Here is an 8142-nt window from a genome sequence, read left to right as displayed (position 1 = left end):
AGTGAAGTTTTAGTGTCTAAGACTTGAGTTGATCTCAATACACCAAATATTCCGGTTTATTTTTCCGCCCCCCCCCCCCCCCCCCGGTTGTTCCTCGGAATTTGATCCAAGTGAATACTAAGGACTGTATCATGTCTGCCGGTTTAGTGGGTGATATTCACCTGTTGTTAAATATTCTATTGTTTCTTTCTTTCCAAATATTCCACAGGGTGCCATAGACAATGCCTTGAAGGATAAGTCTCTTCTTTGGGCAATTCCTCCGGCATGCAGCAAAATTAATAACTTTCGTTATTGTACTGAATTGAACAGCTTGTAAACCACACCGTTTAAATATCTCCTCCATCACTAGTCTAGCAAACGGACATTGAACCAGAATATGATTTCCACATTCCTCCTCATGGTTACAGTATTTGCAAGCTGTGGAATCAAGATACACCCCCTTCGTTGCAAAGCCATAGCCGATGGAAATCTGCCTAAAATGGCCCTCTAAACGAAGCATGAAACTTTATTAGGAACCTCCTTTAACCAATTTAACTTAGGTGAGTCTATAGGGGTATTTTGGTCAACTCTTCGTCGTAATAAATTAACTAGGTATTTCCCATCCGAGGCTAAGTTGCATCTCCACGTTATGTTATCCTAATTGATTGTTTTTTAGAGAATTTTGGATATAGGAATGCCAAGTTTAATCAATTCTTTTTTTACCCTTAAAATATTTTTCCGTGGACCTCCTATATATTTGTTTGCATAGTACTTGTCAGGTTTAGAATGAAGCTCATGAATGCATGAAATAACTCTACACCAAAGTAGGGATAGGTTCGATCTTAGGCGCCACCACCATTTTAAGATTAACGCAATATTAAGAGCTTTGATCGATCCCACATCGAGGCCCCCATCTTTTTTGGATGTTGCGATATTTTCCGATGATACCCGACAGATTGCTGATGTGTCATTCGACCCACCCCATAGAAAAGCTCTCCTGATTTTTTTTCGAGTTCTTCTAATACTCCATTTGGTGCAGGAAATAACGACAGGTAATATGTCGGAAGGTTACCTAATACAGATGAGATTAAAGTTAGCCTTCCTCCAAATGACAGTGTTTTTGATTTACATGTCGTAAGTTTTGTCATGAACTTGTCAATAATTGGTTTCCAGTTTTTCTTAAGGTTCATATTTGCTCCCACGGGTACTCCCAGATAATTGAAAGGAAGGCAAGCAGCTTCACAACCAAGTGGTCCGGTCCGACGAGAGGTCTCAAGTAGAGTGGACCCAACTCCAAAAACTTTGGACTTATTAAAGTTCACTTTCAGTCCGCATGAGATGTGAAAACACCTCAATATTCTGGCAAGATTTTTGATGTTGCTTTCTGACCATTCACCTAATAAGAGGGCGTCACCCGCATACAATAGGTGTGAGATAGCCAACCCATTATTTGGAAGTTGCACTCCTTTGAAAATACCTTTGTTGCAAGCAGTCTTCAAAACCACATTAAGTCCTTCCATAGCAATAAAAAAAAGAAAGGGTGAAAGGGGATCACCTTGACTAACCCCTTTCTCCATTGAAAACTACTTTGTTGGGGCACCATTTAGTAACACAAATGCCTTAGCTGATTCCAAAAATCCTTTTATCCACCATTTCCATTTATCTCCAAATCCTATTTGGGCAAGGATTGAGTCCAAATACTCCCAATTTACTGAGTCAAAGACTTGGTCAAACTCGACTTTGAACAATAATATCTTTTTCTTTTCTTTTTTCTCCCATGTGCACACTTCATTCACAATTAAGGGTCCATCAAGGATGTACATGCCTTCAATATATGTAGATTGCACTTCATCAATGCAATGACCAATAACCTTTTTGAGACGAGAAGCGAGAATTTTGGAGATTATCTTATACAAACAACTAATCAAGCTGATTGGACGAAAATCACTAAAGCATAAAGGATCCTTGATCTTATGGATGAAGGGAATGAAAGAAGAACTACATGATGGATCAAGTCTTCCAAACCGCTCAAAGTACTTGACAAAAAGAGTTATGTCACCCAACAAAATATCCCAATACGCCTTGATGAACTTGAACATTAACCCATCGAGACCAGGGACCTTATCACCTCCACAAGCCCACACAACCTCTTTAATTTCATCTAATGAGATAGGGCCTTCTAGAAAGATTTTATCAGATGAAGAGATTCGCGAGAACAGTGTCACACCCCCAAACCGGAACGGCGGAAACGTTCGGGGGCGGATGACTTCATGTATAGTATCACAACAATTGCATCATAGTAATCAAAGTAAACACAACCATTACATTGAATATATATAATAAGTGTTTACATCTGTTTGCTTCATATTTTTATACATCCAAAAGTAACAAAAAGAAATAAGAAACTTCATACGCTCCGTCTGCCCAAAAGTCTGTCGAGGTACCTGTCTACTGATTTCCTGAAAATACAAGCGGTTTTGAAAAAGAGTATCAGCATAAAAGCTGGTGAGTTCATAAGTATCTTTTTGTAATAAAAACCTGTTAATGAATCAGTGAAAATGTCTATATGTTTCCAAGAAAATCCAATATTTTCTTTAGTAAGAGTGAGATAATATCAGTTCCATCTATAACCACTTAGTTCATGCTAGCCACGAATAAACCAACATTGAATAGACAGTTGACTATGTGGATTTGCCCTAAGTCCACAACCAAACAAGGAACAGGAAATGAGGCAGAAACCACACATTCCACAGTCTATCGAATATGTCCCATACGTAACCCTGATGCCTAAACTAAGGAATTATAGAATTAACTATAAATGCTTATTATTGTATTCTGTTGTAGTATAGAAAAATGTTAGTTTGTATTTTAATTAATATCAACTGTAGTATGTGTGTATTCTTGTACAAAAACCTTTGTATAGTATGTTCTGCATGAAAACCCTGGCTATCGCTAATATGAATAAAATGTTCCGTTTGAAACCTTGGTTATTACCAGTATGTATAGTAGTTTTATTTCTCATAAAGAAACCATGTATTTTCCATACTTATGCTAAATAATCATTGTTCATGAAAAGTATATTACTACATAAATATATCGTTGTTATCTACTTGCGAGTTTTATGACCATACTAAACTTGATATGGTGCGAATTGGGCACCAGTATCCTTTATGACTTTGTCACCCGTAGACCTGTCGGTCCTACTGTAGCTAGCAGCAAGGTGCGGGATAGTCAGTCTCGTATAGATCTATACACAAACCCACGCTCTCCCTCGAGGAGACTCTGGATCATAAGGGTAGTCCTCCAGTTAGTTATGTTTGTAAGCGCCCAAGGACGTGTCTCCAACTAGATTAACGACTTTACAAGTAATAATACAAGAAAATCCCTTTTTATAAATAACGGAGAGGTTTATAAAAGATAAGTTTGTAAACCGATTAATGAATTCCCAAACCATACCTATTATAGTTTGTGTGTTTGTATATGTATAACCTTGTATGAATTCCCAAACTATACCTATTATAGTTTGTGTGATTGTATATGTATAACCTTGTATGAATCTGAAAACTATATGGTTAAGCTTGTAAGTTGAAAACGTCCCTTATGCTCAGCATAATACAGAAGGGATAAAATATCTAAATATTTTATAAAAGTATAGAAACTATATGTTTGTATCGATTGCATCCATTTTATATTTATTGAAATCCTTTTGTATAATTTTCATAAAATCATTTATGTTTAGATTGTATTCCCCCCCTGAAAACATTAAAAACTCGGAAAAATGTAAGGGTATGAACTCACCTGTAGTAAGCGTTTCGAATGAAGGTTTGCATAAGGATGATTAGTTCCACGAATGAATTCCCGAGACACAAATGAGTCCTAAATGACATATAATGGCATATATGGGCATGTAATTAGTGTTTTGGACAACCAACATGCAAGGAAACACCCTTAGGGACTAGGAAACACTTGAAACTATGTGTTACAATCACATGCGATTGACTTAAATGGGTTTGCGGCCACTCAAGAGAGTGTACGGCCAGAGGGTGTACGGCCAATGGGTGTACGGCCATACACACTCCAATAATGGTGACATTTGGGTCTTGATTCATAGGGATTCAAAGGTTCTGAAGTTCTAATGGGTAACAAGTGTCTAGGAAGTGTTCTAGGTTCAAAGTTATCACCCTAACAAGGGTGTACAGCCGTAGAAAGGGTGTACGGCCATACACTATTAATGATCATGAGTTTTATGGTGTTTCAAGGTCCTATCTAGCATCAAGGAAGTGTTCTTAGTCCCATGCTTATCTTTAAGGAGAGTTTAAGGCCAACTATGAGCATCAATAAGGGTTTACGGCCTAATGAGGTGTGTACGGTCGTACAAGGGTCTACAACCGTACACCTTCATGTTCTTGCTAAGATGGTCGATTTTAAGAAGAATAACAAGTGTTTATAGTAGATAATAAGCATAGGAAGCAGTTACTCATGATTTTGGAGGCTTGATGAGGGTTTACAGCCACCAAGAACTAGTGTGTGTTCTTGGTGTTCTTGGTGAAAGATGAAGATCTAACCAAAGATGAAATACATGGAATGAAAACATGGATTCATCACTAGTTAAAGCAATGTAACAACAAACTAAGGTAGGAAACACTTACATCTTTGAAGATCTAGGTGAGAGTTTTGATGATAGTAGAGAGAGAGAAAACCCGATTTATTGACTTGGAGGTGTGAAAAGTGTTGAATGATGACTAAGTATCTCTTATATAGGGGGAGTGTACGGCCATAAGGGGGTGTACGGCCGTACACCCATGTGTACGGCCGTACACTCCTCTTGAAGGAGTGTTTGGCCCGAAATGCAATACTATGACTTAGGGTAACTCATCCCTAACCCAAACCTTGATTGTACTAGGCTTAGAACACTTAAACATGCTCTAAACATTGCTAAAATATAGCGGAAATGAGTCTGACTTTGATTGAATTGAATGGCTATATGAGATAGAAATTTTGGGTTGTCACAAACAGGGGATTATGAAACTTGGGTTTGGATGGCCATTTCTCCTTGAATTTGCTTTGAAAGAACCGATGTGCTTCCACTTTAATTTCAGTCGGGTTCGTGTTCCATATTTCATTAATCATGATCCCATTGATGTTATTTTTCATGTTCTTATTGCTTACCCATCCATGAAAAAATATGGTATTTTCATTACCATTTATCGCCCAATGAATTCTTGATTTTTGTTTAAGATCAAGACTAATGAGTTTTTCGAGTTCAACGATTTTTTTTGAAGCCATCACGCTTTTCTCCTTTCTCAAAATTAGTCAACAACCTTGTTCCAGCGAGTCCACCTTATTTTTTAACAACTTTAGATCTTCCACTTCTTTAGGGTAAGTCGTCGCCCTCCATTCTTTGAGCTTCTTTTTGAGATGCTTAAGTTTGGCAGCAAGCAAGCTGCCAGCAGTGCCAAAACCTTGAAAGTGAAGCCATGCATCTCAAAAAACCATCCCTATCCATCCAGGAGTTAAAAAAATCTAAAAAGTATGGGTCCAAAGTTGACTGCTGAAGTTGAAAGAAGGACGGGGCAATGGTCCGAAGTCTCCCTAGGGAGTGCAGTCACAGTGACATTTGGATGTAGAGAGCAAAAATCAGAACATACTAAGAATCTGTCTAATTTGCTTAATTTCATGTCGTCATGACAGAAACAGGTGAACCTATGACCACCCATTTTGAGATCAATCAAACCTCCTTCATGAATGAATCTATTAAATCCCATAGCAATTCGCGAACAAAAATTCAAGTGGAATCTCTCTTCAGCCCTCTGAACGGCATTGAAATCTCTCATTACTATCCAAATCCCACCTCTTCTCTCTTTTAGATTGAGGAGGTCCGCCCATAGTTTCTTCTTATCAGATATGGATTGAGGGCCATAAATGTTGGCTAAAACAACCAGTTTACCAATTCCCATCCAATTTCCAATGTTAATTAGGCAGTAATGAGATTTGATAACCTCAAATGAGGTAAATACAAGAGGATACCATATGTTAATTAGGCCTCCTGATCTACCCATTGCATGGACCCTATCTGCATCACATTGATCAGATCCCCAACAACTCGCCACTTTTATATTGTCTGCATCAACCAATTGGGTTTCCTGTATAGCAATGAACGAGAGTTTATGTTGTCTCACTAATCAACGAACCCAAAATAATTTTTAATCTTCTCTAATACCACGAATATTTAGTGTTATGAGATTCATTCGTCAAACTTCTTGTCACCACCTTCACCCATAATATCTGTCACGATGGGGTATCCCATTGTGATCTCAAACCCAAGTTCATTTCCAATCTTAATTTTTTTCTTAATTTCATTAAGACCTTCGATATTAGAGGATTCTAGTCAATCCACACTTGAAATTGTAAGGGAAGGTTCGGTGTTCAAGTCGATGGGGGTATGTATTGAAACTAGTGTAACTTGTGGGGGGATTTGTGTTGTATTTGCAGGATCATTAGTAACTTCTAGAGTCCTTGCTCTTCTCCTTTTGCGTGAGGTATTACCAAGCGATTGAAGCAGATCAATATCACAATTACTTGTAGGTGGGGCATGTGATGAGCCGTTGGCCGGAAACGGACCAAACCATCCCATTGGAATTTTATCTGCTTTGTTAATTATGGTTTCGTCGTGGAAGCCCAAATTTGTTTCCACAGGCTGGGGTATTAATATATTATAAATAATTGGCTCGAGCTCCATGGGTTCTCCTGTTGACATCCTTTGGGTGTCCGATGAAGAAGGCATAAGATCAGTCATTCCAGCCTCGTCAGGAAGGGATTCCCCTTCCTCCAAGGTTCCTTTTTCACCACATGTTTCTTTTCTTTTGGGCTCTTTCTGGTTGTCATTCATTGTTTCAATTTCAGACAGATATGGGTGTTTGTCATCATCAAATGAGAAAGAGTTTTCAATTTCAACAATATCAACCATTACAAACTTGCTGCCAATTTCTATCGGGACTTCCTCATTGATGTTTTGTCTTACGACTAGTAAGGATACCTAGCTTAAAACAGGAGATATTGACTATGTGTTTGTAATCCTCAAAGGAAGCGACAACTTTTTCATACCTGTTAATGATCTTGGCGAAATTTGATTCACACCAAAATTTGAGTGGCAATCCAACAATCTTAACCCATGCTGTTCTTTCGAAGCTTTCATTCGTTGGATCCCCTATCGAGAGTTGTTTAAACATTTCTTTCCATCTTGCCTCATTCAATAGAAATTCATTTGCTGATTCCGGACGGTCAAATCTTAAAAGAATTCCCAGATCACCTGTGTATTTTACTTCTACCCATTTATCATAACGAATGGATATAAGTGATGACATGTGACATAAGTGTAGAAAAGATTTTGCTTCTCCAGTTAACACTTTTCCCCCCATCCATCGCACCATTGAGTCATCTTCTGTTAGTTGTATCGGGGTTGTTGGTGCTTTCAAGGGGATTGTAGTTCCTTCTTTATGTCTTGCAACATCCGCAAAAGATCTTCTGTCCCAGAACCCTCTGTTAATTAGTATTTACGGTGGAGTATGAAGCTTTTTTGGAAGTAGTAAGGATTGGATTGCTTACCGGGATAGGTTTTTTTCTGCACCTCCTTTCTTTTCTGCTTCTCCACGTTAATCTCTAACATATTATTTCTGCACATCGTTCCCTTTAATTGCTGTTCTAGAGCCTTCACATATTTGTCGCCGAGGAATCTTATGAATCCAAAGTTTTTCCCAATTTTTCCTTTCTTTTCTCCGAAGTATATGTCCGTCAGCTTCCCAAATGATGATAATAACTTCCTAAACTCAGTCGTTGTTGCTCCATCAGGGATATTGGTAACATATTAATTGGTTTGAGTTTTCGTTGGAGTTTTCCTCATTTAGACGTGCGACCATCCATCTTCCTTCGGGAGCATTTTTAGGTCGATATAATAACTTTTTTCCGTCTTTTTCTCCCATTTGATGTAAGTATTACGCGATAATTGGACACAGCTACTATTTAATAAGGTTATTACATTAATAACATAAGTATTTTTTTTGAGAAAATTATTAATCTAGCCTAATTAACTAATTACTTAACCATTTTTAGCCAAAAATTAGCAATTGTCCAAAAATAGTCCACGAAACCGTAGGTAATTAGAGT

General features: G+C 37.9%; 1 long non-coding RNA gene across 1 annotated transcript; it reads right to left on the bottom strand.

Annotated features, from left to right (window-relative positions):
• Positions 1–2339: 2339 nt before the first annotated feature.
• On the bottom strand, positions 2340–7794 carry LOC145169091 (uncharacterized). Its single transcript, XR_013742292.1, has 3 exons — positions 7585–7794; positions 7084–7500; positions 2340–2438 (listed from the first exon to the last, which is right to left on the bottom strand). It is a non-coding gene; the product is annotated as an uncharacterized LOC145169091 (long non-coding RNA).
• Positions 7795–8142: the final 348 nt, after the last annotated feature.

This window comes from Lactuca virosa, chromosome 4 (genome assembly GCF_052849685.1).
Source record: "Lactuca virosa cultivar CGN04683 chromosome 4, Lactuca_virosa_CGN04683_v6, whole genome shotgun sequence".
Lineage (NCBI taxonomy): Eukaryota > Viridiplantae > Streptophyta > Magnoliopsida > Asterales > Asteraceae > Lactuca > Lactuca virosa.
The sequence above is the reverse complement of the archived record's forward strand: the minus strand, read 5'-3'. Positions and strand labels throughout refer to the sequence as shown.